Source organism: Sturnus vulgaris, chromosome 1, assembly GCF_052056855.1.
Source record: "Sturnus vulgaris isolate bStuVul1 chromosome 1, bStuVul1.hap1, whole genome shotgun sequence".
Taxonomy (NCBI): Eukaryota; Metazoa; Chordata; class Aves; order Passeriformes; family Sturnidae; genus Sturnus; species Sturnus vulgaris.
In genome coordinates, this window is record NC_142243.1 from 58,039,046 (window position 1) to 58,051,703 (window position 12,658).

The following is a 12,658-nucleotide window of genomic DNA, read 5'->3' on the forward strand; positions in this document are numbered from 1 at the left end:
TTCAGAGCCTGCACTACAGTTAAAAACATAGAGCATGCCAGCACAAGTGAAAGGGAGAGCTGCTATATGCAACTTGATCCTTACATCTGGTCTAGCAGTTGCATGGAAACAAAGCTGCTTTACAAGTGCTGATTTGCTTTAGTTTCTACATTTCTACACATAGCATGGTTAGAGACCCCACCTTAACAGATGCTTTAGAATAAATAGTTCTAAGATTTCCTGTGCTGAATAGGAGTACATTAAGAAGATGGAAGCCATCACACACCACTTGGAAGATGGTAATCAATAGCTTACCAAGACCCCCATATACACCACATAACAGTCTTCAATCCTTGTCAAAAATAAAAATATTTCAAAATTTAAAGCCTAGACCATTTTTACTTAGTTTCCTACCTAAAGTAGATGTAGGCTCCTGCTTTAAAGTGACTCTTCTTAATACTTGAAGCTCACAGGTACCTTCTCTCAAATTTTGGTGCTTCTCCCTTGCTACTCTCTTTAACCTTTCTTCTTTGAGCCTCACAGGTACAAAGTTTTCAGTTGAATTAACTCTGCCTTATCCAGAAATGGTGAGGAATATGTTTCTGTGAATATTAATCTTGCTAGGTTTGAAGGGCAAATGCTTAAAAAAATAAGTTGCCTGAATTTCTGTTGCTTTGGAAGTTTGGGGGTTTGTTTGTTTGGTTTGTTTTTGGTTGGTTTTTCCAGTCAGAATTCCACAGGATTCTGAGTAAATGAGTTAACTCCTGTTAAACACAGGATGTTTGCTTCTCATGTTTATTACAAAATCTACAGTGATCTCCACAGAGCTTTCATTTAATTGGAGTTTTGCCACCAACTTAAATAGGTAGCTCAGGTCCAAGTTCGTTAACAGAATGGAAAGATTTACTCCAAGTGTGGGATGTAGTAGAAAGATTAGAAGCTGAGCAGTTGCCTTTACGTGGTGAGCATGCCTGAGCTTGATGAGGTTATTTCCTGAACCTATACTATAAACAAGGAACTGTGCAAAGTTGCAAAACTGCATATGGGATGCATCTGCTGGAAATTATAACAAAAACTAGCAATCTTCACCTCACTGAAGTCAGTGAAACATTTTCCGTGTACTTGATTAGAGCCAGGATTTTGCTGTAGGCACTAACGCTTTAGTTCTACAGGAATTAATGCACACCGCACAGTAAATACCTCTGAAAAATGTTTTAGCTCCTCTTCTTCCCACTTCTCCCTTTTTCTTTAGACTGAGTTTTAAATTGTTTTCCTAAACCATTTCCATCTCCATTTCCCTTTTTAAATCAGAAACCGAATAGATATCCTTTCAGCATTCTGCTTGAGCAACACCAATGGCGTCACTTTTACACTGTATTAATCATAATGCACAACAGTATGATGTCTTCCGTCAGAATTGCAAAGCACTAATTAAGTACTGCATCTCTCTGAGGTGTGTAAGTAATTAATTTTATAAGCCAATGCCATTTAAAGAAGAGAGAAGGGTGGATTCTCATCTTAGTGCATAGCCTCTTGTTTATTTTCTTACTGGGTGTCTAGACCTGAAGTAAGTTCCTTATGCAGCTTTTGTAATGGCATCAGTAACAGGCACAATTGTGAAGCTGAAATGCAAGACATCTCTTGTATTTCCATTATGTGAAAGCCCATCCTCTCAAATTCATTGTCAAATATAATTGTGGTAAATCTAGTCAGTAGAGAAGTAGGAAGACAGTAGGAAGAATTTGAGACTTATGCTCCAGCCCTGCCTTCACTTCATTAGAACAGGTGTTCCTAAACTTTTGGTGTCCTGGGTTTGCTTTTCTGCAGGTGGCAAAGGACTTCCTAGATGCTATAGGCTTCTTTTTCCCAGACACATTTACTCTTTGCACATTTAGGCAGATTTTGAGGGCTTCATAGATTTGTCCAGGCTTTCTTGATGTATGGTAGCTGTAGAGAGCAGATACTTCTGGACTGGTTGCTGCATGCCTGGGAACTCCGGATGTCAGCACTGTGAGCGCACGCAGCAGTTACAGGACATGAACTTCTCCCCTCACAGGAGCAGCTCTCTGTGTATGCTCTGCTGTCCAGCCATGCATGTGAAGTGCAACATGTCAGAAATAGCAGACTTGATGTAGACATGGCTGTGCAGTCAGGCCCATGCTTTCATGGGGGAACGATGTAGTTATTTGCGTATAGATTATACATCTCCCATTCCCCTGTGTTGCAGCTGCTGCATATGTAAACAGTTTATTCTACCCATGAAATCCTCTGCAGACCTATGGGATTTCTACCCCTCTAGTTTGCACCCTGATACACACACTCCTCCAAAGAACAGAACCATTGCTTGTTCTACTTCTCCTGTCAATTCCCCCTTCCCTTCTAATAACAAGTCCTTGCAATAAGACAGTTCTTCCATGAGACACCTTTAGACAATTTCAGTTTTCACAGAAGACAGACGTGGCAGTCCCCAATCCTTTTTTTCTCCCCAGGAGTCCTTGGTCTTAATAATTCTGCTGCTTACCATGCCTACCATGCTTACCATGCTGCTTACCATGGTTCTGACATATGTTGGATCTCCCCGTTAGCCACTTTTCCTATTAACCTGGAAGAAAAACAGCAGAAAGGTGGGTGGCTTTCTCTGACCTAGTGAGGTAAATAGCTGACTAAATGACAGATACGAGGTAAGAGGATCAGCAAATTTGCTGATGATACCAAGCTGTGAGGTGTGGAGGGAAGTGATGACACTTGGCAGTCTTGAGATGTAAACCTGTGTGAACCTCATGAAGTCCAAGAAGGCCAAGTGCAAGGTGCTGCAGATGGGTTGGGGCAATCCCAAGTGCAAATAGGCTGGGCAGAAAATGGATTGAGAGCAGCCCTGGGGAGAAGGACTTGGGGGTGTTGGTTGATGAGGAGCTTGACATTACCTAGCAATGTGCACTTGCAGCCCAAAAATCTAGCCATTTCCTGGGCTGCATCCAAAGCAGCGTGGCCAGCACAGCCAGGGAGGAGATGCTGCCCCTCTGCTCTGTCCTCATGAGACTCTAGGTAAAATTCTTTGTCCAACATAAGAAGGACATGGACCTGTTAGAACAAATCCAGAGGAGGGCTACAAAGATGCTCAGAGGGCTGGAGTACCTCTCCTTTGACAACAGACGGAGAGAGTTGGGAATGTTCTGCCTAGAGAGGAGGAGACTCCAGGGAGATCTTGGAGCAGTTTTCCTGTTCCTAAAGGGGACCTTTAAAAATCTGGAGAGAGACTTCTTACAAGGCCTGTGATAAAAGGGCAAGAGGGAATAGTTTTAAACAGATTAGGTTTACATTAGATATTAGGAAGAAATTATTTATTGTAAGGATGTTAAAACATTGGAACAGGTTGTCTAGAGGGATGCCCCATCCCTGCAAGTATTCAAGCCCAGATTGGATGGGACTTGAGCATCCTGATCTAGTGGATAGATCAGGATGCTCCAGTGACCTCTCTGGCCATGGCAGGGTGTTTGGAACTAGGTGATCTTTGAAGTCCCTTCCAACCCAAATTATTTCTGTGCTTTTATGATCGGGGGAGTACCGAGATGTTGCAAGTGCAGCTAGGAGGATGGCAAAGAGATTGAGAGATCTGACCTCTCAGTTCTGCAAGTGATTGTTAGATCAGCTCAGCTGCCTGTGAAGTGGTAATTTGATCTGTTTCTTTTACAGAAGAGAGGTCCGACATTGCCTCTTTTTCTCTTCTCCTTGGAAATGTCATTCAGTCTTGGAAAATTTGGGTGGATTCAGTTTTTCATCACAACACAGCATTAGAATAATATATTTGAAAGGGTTATCAGGGATTTTCTTTCCTGCAGGCATTTGTATATAAACTTTCTTCCATGTATTTCTGTGGCCTCATACCAGTTGGGTTGTTTTTCACATGTTGGAGGCTAATATCATTGCTATAATCATGTTCGTAAACCTCTGTGTAAACATGCTCATTCTGATTCTATGTTATCCACAAAAATACTTCTAATCCATTATCTTGCTCTGTTGAATTAGTTTCAAAATTGTACCTAAAGATAAACACCTTCCTTGGTGTGTGGAAACTGCTTTGAAATTAAAAAGAAATTTGAGAAACTTCTGTTGGCTGCCTCAGAGAGTATCAAGCACATCAAATATTCCTCCCACCCCCCTGGAAAATTAAGAAATAAATAAAGAAGTAATCCTTTTTTCCCCCCTACTTCCAGGTAGATTTGAACTGGAAGAACATAAAATCACACATTATGAAATTCTGATTTTTCCTTCAGTATTGTTTGAGAAATGATGGAAGACTTCAGTGCATTAATAAAGCAGTTTAGACACCCGTCTGCCACATTGGTGGAGCTCAGAAGATCAAAAGAACAATCTCATCTGCTTGACACACACACACACACACACACACACACACACACACACACACACACACACACACACACAGTGTTCATTCATTAATGGCATACTTTTAGCATAGATTGTAACTGTACACATTGCACAAAAAAGCAGTGCTGTGAAGTCCCCTGTCCCTAGGGAACAGAAGGAGCAGAAAAAAAGGTGGCTGATTAAAGCATTACCAGCAGCTGAGAACATCCTTAACACTGATGTGTTTTACTGTGAACTTTGAAAGGGTGGGAAGAATAACTGCTTACCACCATCTTCATTTGATGATATTGTTCAGAATAAATCCCCCACTTGTAGAACAATCCCTGATAAGAGGCATTCTGGCTTTCAGAAGGCATGCTCTCAAAGCATACACAGTGAGGGGATATTGCAGTATCAATGCTCCATAAAATTGGTTTGGGATTGCCCATCGCTTTTGGTGACAGAAAGTCGAGGTCTAGATATGTGTGTCTTAAACCAAATATGACCCATTTTAAATTCTCAAGTAAAAGAGAGTTCATCTTTCTCTGACAAGAGACAAGATACATTGTTTTTCCTGATACTCCTTCCATAGGTCTTTGAAGACCCAAACTTAACTGAAAAGCAAAAAGCCCATGTTGGGGGTGGGGGTGGGTAGAGGGGTTAGAAACCAGACAACCTTTAAGGTCCCTTCCAGAGCAAACCATTCTATTATTCTGTGATTTGCTTACTGGTTTTGCAATTTTAGAAAATAAATTTTCTCACCTCTAGTTTAGAAAAATCCCTGTTGCAATGAGGTTAACTGGGTGGATTCCAGATCACACTCATTCCTTGCATGGTAGCATTGACTTAGTGGCAGAGCACCAGGAACGAATCTGGCCCTTTCTCTCCATGAAAGTGAAAGTGTGTTAGGCAGGCGTTTCAGCATGCAGGGTAACGTGCCTTTGGATTGTACACAGCTAATCCTCTTTATACTTTGCTGACTGTAACCTGCTTAGTCTTACATGAAATGTATTCATCGTCTTTTCCTGAGCCTGATCCAAAGCCTGTTGAAGTCAGTGGAAAGAGTCGAGATATTTTTTCAGTAGTTTTGGAGCTGACTCTATATGAACAGCTGGTCTAGCACTGCGTCTTCTAGTTGAAAGACAAGGAAAATAAGCAGCACCAAACCACATTGGACTCAGCACTGTATTAAATATATAAATGAAAGTAATGTGAAACTTGTGAAACTTGTAAAACTGGACTGGACAAAACACTCTGAAACATGCTACAGGGAACAGTCTAGTGCTAGCAGGGGAATACGTTAGTTATTTAATGATTTCTTTTCCATAGCTTTTACTTTTCCACGTATTCTGTAATATAACAGTACCTTTTTCTCCTTGGGCAAATAGCTGTCAGACAGCGGCACTGGAATGAGAACATATATAGTGTTCACTTTTATCTTACATTACAAAAGAAGTATGAATACCTTGTGTTATTCCAAGTATAAAATTACAGGTGTCAAATCATTTGGCTTTAAATGCTGTGCTAGAAAAGTAATCCAGTAAAAATAGCTATGTCCAGTCAAAGCTGAGCAGTTAGTATTGTTATTACAGTTTCTTGCATGGCTCCAGCAGTGTAAGATGGCAAAAAGTGTAAGACCAGCAAGAAACCTGCCTGGAATCACCCAGATCATATAAAGACAGGAGGATGGAAACGAGGTAAACTTAATGACCCAAAGTCTGATTTACAGTTGATTTGAACTTTAAAAATACTGTTAAACAAAAGCTGGTTAACGTCTTAGGGGCCGATTCTTACACAGAGATCCTAAAGAGTTAAATTAAAGAGTCATTTATGCTTGGTTCTGTGTGACTATGTGGTTGATCCTCTGACCTAAGGAGTGTACCATTTAAAAAGTTGAAGATTATTTAGCTGATTATTTAGGAAAAGGTTGAAGAATTTTATCATCTCCACATTACAGGTGAGAGTGCAAAACAGGGGTGAAGAAGTTTTGGCTGGGTAAAACAGTCAGGGTCTGAGTTGTCTGTGGCAGACAACCCCTAAGTCCTGTCAAGTGCTTTGCAGGCAAGGCCATCCATACCTAACTGTGTTATAGATGTGAAGTTGTGAATGAACGTATGTGGTGAAGTTTCGTGTGGACCTGAAGTAAAATAGGAGATATGAGAACAGGTATCATAGCAGACCTATTGGTTTTGGCATGTCAATTCCTCCTCAAAAGCACGTGAAGTGCCACACACACTTCATGCAGCTTCTGGAATTTAGGTTAAATATTTTTGTTGTCCATTCCAGAAAAGCCTGGACAGAAGAAAATTTACATAGTAGATTATGTCTACTAGGGGGTAGAAGAATCACTGCATTTAATACTCTTTTTCAGGTCTTCAGGGCTGCTGTGAAACTTGGACAGAGACAGCCTGATTTGCTAAATTGGGAACATGCTGCTTCAGTCAGTATGGATGTTAGGAAGCTAATTAAAGGACATAGCAGCTGACAAGTGAATCTTTAATCCCTGTCAAATCCCTTAAATTTATGACTAGTGTGAAGTAGTTCATACAGAAAAGAAATTTTTATTCCTGAATTCTTGTGTTTTCAGATGAGGTATGTTTATTTTCATGGTAATAATCATAACACATTTTACTTAATATTTTCAGGATTAATTCTATCTGATTTATAAATCACTCCCCAAATCCCAGCTCTCTTTCTCTTACTTCTTGAAAACCATGGGAGTCATATTTGTTGTCCACACTGGTATTTTAAGTAAGTAGCATGAAGGGCGTGTCAGGCTGCATAGTATGCTGCTGAACAGCAGACCAAATCCTGGTGCTTAGATGCTGCAGTTGTGCTGAAAGGTCAGAAACACCAAGGACATGTGCACCTAAACTTGCCTGTCTCGATATAGTGAGGAACAGTCACATGTGTTGATTTACAGAAAAACTTTGGTTCCATTTTTTTTTTCTTTGCAAACGACATGCTCTTGCTGAATGTAAATATCTCGTGCTGCAACGATTAAGTCCATTTTAGGTTCGTTTCCATTAATCTGTGAAAAGATTGTGCCAAAACCCAGAATCAGCTGTGAAGGATAAATTGTGGGGTTTTTTTAATTTCTGAAAAAAAGAACTCAGCAGTAGGTTGTCAGTTAGTGCATCAAAGGATGCATCTAGTGTACTTTGGTATGCTGTAATATGAGCTATTTGTTCAAAAGTTAGCTCTAGTTAACTAACATGGCTATTAATTCTAAAATAAGCACTCAGGCAGTGCTTGCTTCCAGGCAAATACTTGTTCTGCTACAGTTCTTTCTCAGCTCAGCTGCCTCTGATCCCTTTTGCAAGTGCCAAGGTTGTTAGCCTTTGTAGTCATGAGAGTTAATTACTACTCATTTTGTTCACTTTTCTGCATGGCCAAAAGCTTTTATGTCTTTTACATGATTTGGGAGTGGAAAGACTCGCCTGCATTAAGGTACTGTTTCTTATGCAATGTGTGATTAATAGTTGCCAAGAAGTGGTCTGCCACATGTGTGCTGGCAGGTTGGTGGCTGTGCAACTGCACTGCTAATTGCATGGCTGGGCTGGGTAAGCACAGTGCATCTGATGGTGAAGATAGGCTCCAAGGCTCTGCATGAGCTCGAGGTTAGGTAAACTGGGCCACCTGGGCTGTGGTGGCTTGATGTGGCATCTGGGGACACATGGGATGGATCTGCTGGGGTTGAAGCCTGGACATGTGGTGAGAACACCTAGGAGCTGTGATATGGGGCAGTGAGTAAGGAGCAGAGAGGAAGAAGTTAATAGCAGACTAAAGCAATTCATGTAGCAATAAACTGTGCAGAGCATGACCCTTTGGTATTGGGCTGGACTCCCTTAGTTTTGGGAGTGTTAGTGTAGTAGGAGAGGAACATGTATTATTGTTTAGCTTTCATATCAGTCCAAGAAAACTAGGTTTATCTCCCAGATGAAAAGCATTGTCCCCACAGAAATGGATATTCAAACATAGTGCTCTTTAGAGGTTGTGGCCTGCAGTAGCAGGAAGCTCAGGAGGGACTGCATACCTTTGGTATCTCTAAGCTCTGGGGCTTTTTCCTTGAATTATGTTTTTCCTTTTCAGCTAAATAAACCGTAGCAAAAAGCCTTTCACTGTGTGCTAAGATATTCTCAAGTGCTCTTGTTTCCAAGGGTGACTTTACTGGGGGCAGCAATGCAGTCTCAGAACAGAGCTCTTATGCGTCCCAGTTACAGAATTACTTCCTGTGCTGCTGACAGCTTGATTTGTGAAAGAAAAAAGAATAGCAAAACAAAACTCAACCCACAGCCTGTCCAAGAGAGAAAAACACAGACTTGCTGTGCTTTAGAGAGAGTGTCAAACACAAACATTTCAAAGGAGGAAAGCTTCTAGTCTTCATGTACATGATAAAAATCCTTTTACAAGGATAAGTCACATAACTGTAATGATTTTTAAGCTTTAAAAGTTTCCTGTTTAATACCTATGGGATAAGTCTGTGCAGCTAGCTGGAGGCCAGTTTTAACCTTGGACCATTGAAATCTGTTGACCTGTGGTTTGGTACAGAGCTAGCCATTGTTGTTTTTTTTCCTGCTTTGAAATAAGGGATATCTGGGAAACCTCTAGCACTGCCACCCGCCAAAACAAAAAATCCACATGTCTGACAGTGCTAGACCAGCTTTACTTAGCTGCTAAGTGTTGCAAAGTAGCCAGATATTGAAAATGCCGCTAATTGAGCAGATGTCGGACTCAGAAACTCATCATTATGTGTTTATAGTGGATCTGGTAGATACTAAGAAGACTTTAAGTGCATGTAGAATTCCAGAGTTGTTTTGTTCTGATTTGAGATTAAGCAGTAGTTGTAGAAAAAGAAGACTGAACTGCAATGTTCTGCAGTTGATCAAGCAATTTTATTTCTAAAGCAAAATCTCATGTGCTACATGGCTCATGAGTCATAAATCCGGTACAGTGCTGAAGGAAGCTTTGTCTTGATTTGTAGCTTATAAAAACAGGATTTTGCTAATAAATGTATTCTTCAGAATTACGGACCAGCAGATTCTTAAATGTGGAGGTCATGGCTTTTTCTTAACTGTAGCCTCCTTTGATTACTGTGTATTGTGTGTTTCTATGTTAGGTGAGACAACTTCTTCCTGGCCACTTAGCTATGTCACCATTAAGTGGAGAAAAGGAATTGGGATGACCTAGTCCGGTGGGTGTAAGGCAAACAGCAAAGCACTGCCATTGATGAAACAAACTTGATTTTAGCACATTCTCTAGTTAGTCAGAGTCATCAATCATGAATTAAGTTTGTTCTCTTCTTCCTCCTCCGTCTTTCCCTGAGCTGCATTATAAAGCAGTGCTGTGACTGGAATCAGGAGTGCATTATCTGGGAGCAGGCAGGGATGGAGACTGTGGGTAGGGACTAAGCCAAGGCATGGAGAGACAAGCAGAGCCCAGTTTGCAAGAGCTGCTTGAGTCAAGTGCTGCCTCTTAAAGATAGTTCTGGAATGATGATCCAACCATGGATACTATGTAAGCCATGCATTAGTCCTGTAATTTCCTTAGTGCCTGTTCCCTGCACTGCCTGTTTTACCTCTCAAGCCTGGAGTTGCCCCTTTTGCTTGCTCCTGATGCAGGCTTTGGCCCCAGCCTGGGTATTCCTCTCCTTGTCACTGCCTCATCTTTAGATGCTCACAGTTTCTCACAGTGTGCAATGCTTCCTAAAGTCAGCCAAATATGCAGTTTTGAGGATGCACTTCTAGCATGTGCTGAGCTCAGAAATCTGCCTTCACCAGTTTAATTCTCTTATAAGAACATGCCAGAAACATTTTGTTCTCTTAACATGTCTGTATACACATGTATATTCATCTGTGTATCTGTGTGTATATCCCATTATTAACAGTGAGCATTAAGTGAAGGCATCAGGGATTAAATGGACTGTAAAATTTCCATGCCATCTGCCGAAACAGCACACTGGCTTCAAAAGAATGCTCAGATGTTTATAAAAGCTAGACTGAATGATGATGATGATGTCTCTATGTGGGGGAAAACACTAATTTCTCAACTGGCAAATTCTTTTGAAACTCAAGAATGTTTGCTATGTGATATGCCATATTTCAGATTTTGATTCCAGTTTTCTGCTCTGTTAGAATAGCATGTTGATTGAACAAAACAAAGTTAGTGATATGACAAAATGTTTTGATATCTTGTCCTTGAGAGAGTCTCAGAGACTCTTTTCTTGAGAGAGTTTCTCACCTCTCAATGGGAGGGTGCTGGTTGGCAGCCTGGGCTGAGGCTGCAGCAGCCCCAGTTTTGGTGACAGTAGCTATGTCATTGGTTTTGTCCTTCAACAGAAGCATGGGATGAAAGCAGAACCGGGGTGGCATTAAGGTGCCAAATCTGTAGATTGAAGAATACAAATTCAGTTATTGGTATTGGTTATGCTATTAGCCAAGTTCAGCCAATTGCATTTATGTTGAGCAACACCCAGAGCTTGCTGGAGCCAGTGGGAGTATTGCCATCAGCTTCCCTGAGGAGTAGGATTTTGCTTATTGTTTATATTAGCCATATATTTATGGGAGCATGTGGGAGCAAATGCAAAGGTATTGAATTGAATTGAATTGAATTGAATTGAATTGAATTGAATTGAATTGAATTGAATTGAATTGAATTGAATTGAAGAAGCCAGTAAGCAGCTTTATGCATTTACTTTGTTACACAGGTAAAAGCTGAGGCAGCAAAACTCGTCTGCTAAGCCTTCAACACATTTCTATAAAATCTATGTTAGTTAGTAAGAGTATTCTTTTCTATTTTATTTATGGCCTTGGCTGCCTGAATGAGTGCATCTGGAGCTCAGATGTCTGATGCCCTTATTGTAAATTAGTTAACTTGAAAAACTGCAAGCGCTGTCAGATCTTTGCTGTGGAAATGCCAGGCTCTGTAGTTGAGGTGCTTTTGTGTGTGCGTATGTTTTTTTATGTGGAAAGATTCTTGAAGTTTATGCATAAACACTGTTCTCTGTCTCTCTTTTTTATTTTTTCCCCTCCCTCTTTTGTTACAGACTGTGGACTACCATTGAATATTCAGGGAAAGCTCCCCAGGGAGATTTTAAACAGAACCCTAATGCATGGACACGAAAGGACAAACATTCTGGTGGGAATACTTGTGCAGATACCCTGCTTTGGGGTCAAAATGCATTAATCAGCTGCTTGCATGCTAAAGGTGCTTTTAAAATCAATACAGACCAGAAATTACAAAATTTATAAATAGAGATGGTGCTCAGTGAGAGTAGAAGTACTTCAGTGACGCCTTTTGTTATAAATCATACAACAGTATATAGCAGTCCTAGAGAGAATTGCATCTAAAAATACCTTTCTGCAGAGCTCAGAGTCCCAGATAGTGCTGAAAGTTACTTCAGGGAGCATTTGTCGATATCCTTCTGTGTCCTGGAGGGCTATGGGAACTGAGACTTAACAGCAGTAGGAATTAGATGCTTTGACATGAATAAACTGCTGTTATCATCAGTTACTGATTACACTGTTGTGGAAGATAGCTTATTGCTATATTTTAAAAATCTACATTAAAAGAAGTTGAATAAAACCGTTACACAAACTAGCCATAACAGCACATATAATTGGGGCTGCTGTGCAGTAGCTAAACTCAGGTAGAGTCCAGCTGTAAACACTGATAAGTTGGATGGGTCAGCATCTGAAACTGGGTTGCATAAGAGCAGCATGGTAATGTCAGAACTGCAATGTGGCTTTAATTGCCTCACAGCCGGTATTTACCATATTGCTATGTGCATATTTAAGAATAAATGCAATTTAAAAATATTTAATTCTGAAATAAATATATTGCCTTACCACTGCTGCACATTTGCTTTGTGGGTCCTTCTGCCTGACTCCACATTACTGCTGAGCTCTGTCCTCAATGGAAATAAGTGTTATTTGCAGTATAGAAGTGCAGCAGCATTTGTATAATACTTAGACCATTCAAGTTCCCACTACAGACTACATTTTATTATGTGTGCATTTCATAAGGCCCATTGCTTCTATTGCCGCTGTCTCATGTTATAGTAATCCCTAAAAAAGCTGCCACTAAGTTGAAGCCCTTTGTTCTACATGCTGCATGCTTGCAGCTGCTGCAAGCATTTGACAGCTTCAAAGTCCGTATTTCTTAAGTTCCATCTTAGTTTGGGGTATGCAGTATGGAGCCCTGCAGCACTGCACTCTGCATCCTCAGCTTTTTATTGCTGCCTGTTTCCTGACTCTGCCCATCACTCTTCCTTCTGGCTCCTCTTTGCTTTCTACTGGTTCAGACATTTTTTTCC

General features: G+C 40.7%; 1 protein-coding gene across 3 annotated transcripts in view; it reads left to right on the plus strand.

Annotated features, from left to right (window-relative positions):
- The window catches only part of COA1 (cytochrome c oxidase assembly factor 1), a 52,168-nt gene that overhangs the window by 5,491 nt on the left and 34,019 nt on the right, over positions 1–12,658 (plus strand). For 2 of the 3 annotated variants that reach the window (XM_088167530.1, XM_088167538.1), the window contains one exon: positions 11,390–11,481. The exons of the other annotated variant lie outside the window; for it this stretch is intronic. The gene's annotated coding sequence lies outside the window, so the exon portion shown is untranslated. Of the gene's footprint in view, positions 1–11,389; positions 11,482–12,658 lie in introns of those variants that run through there. 3 annotated transcript variants of the gene reach the window in all.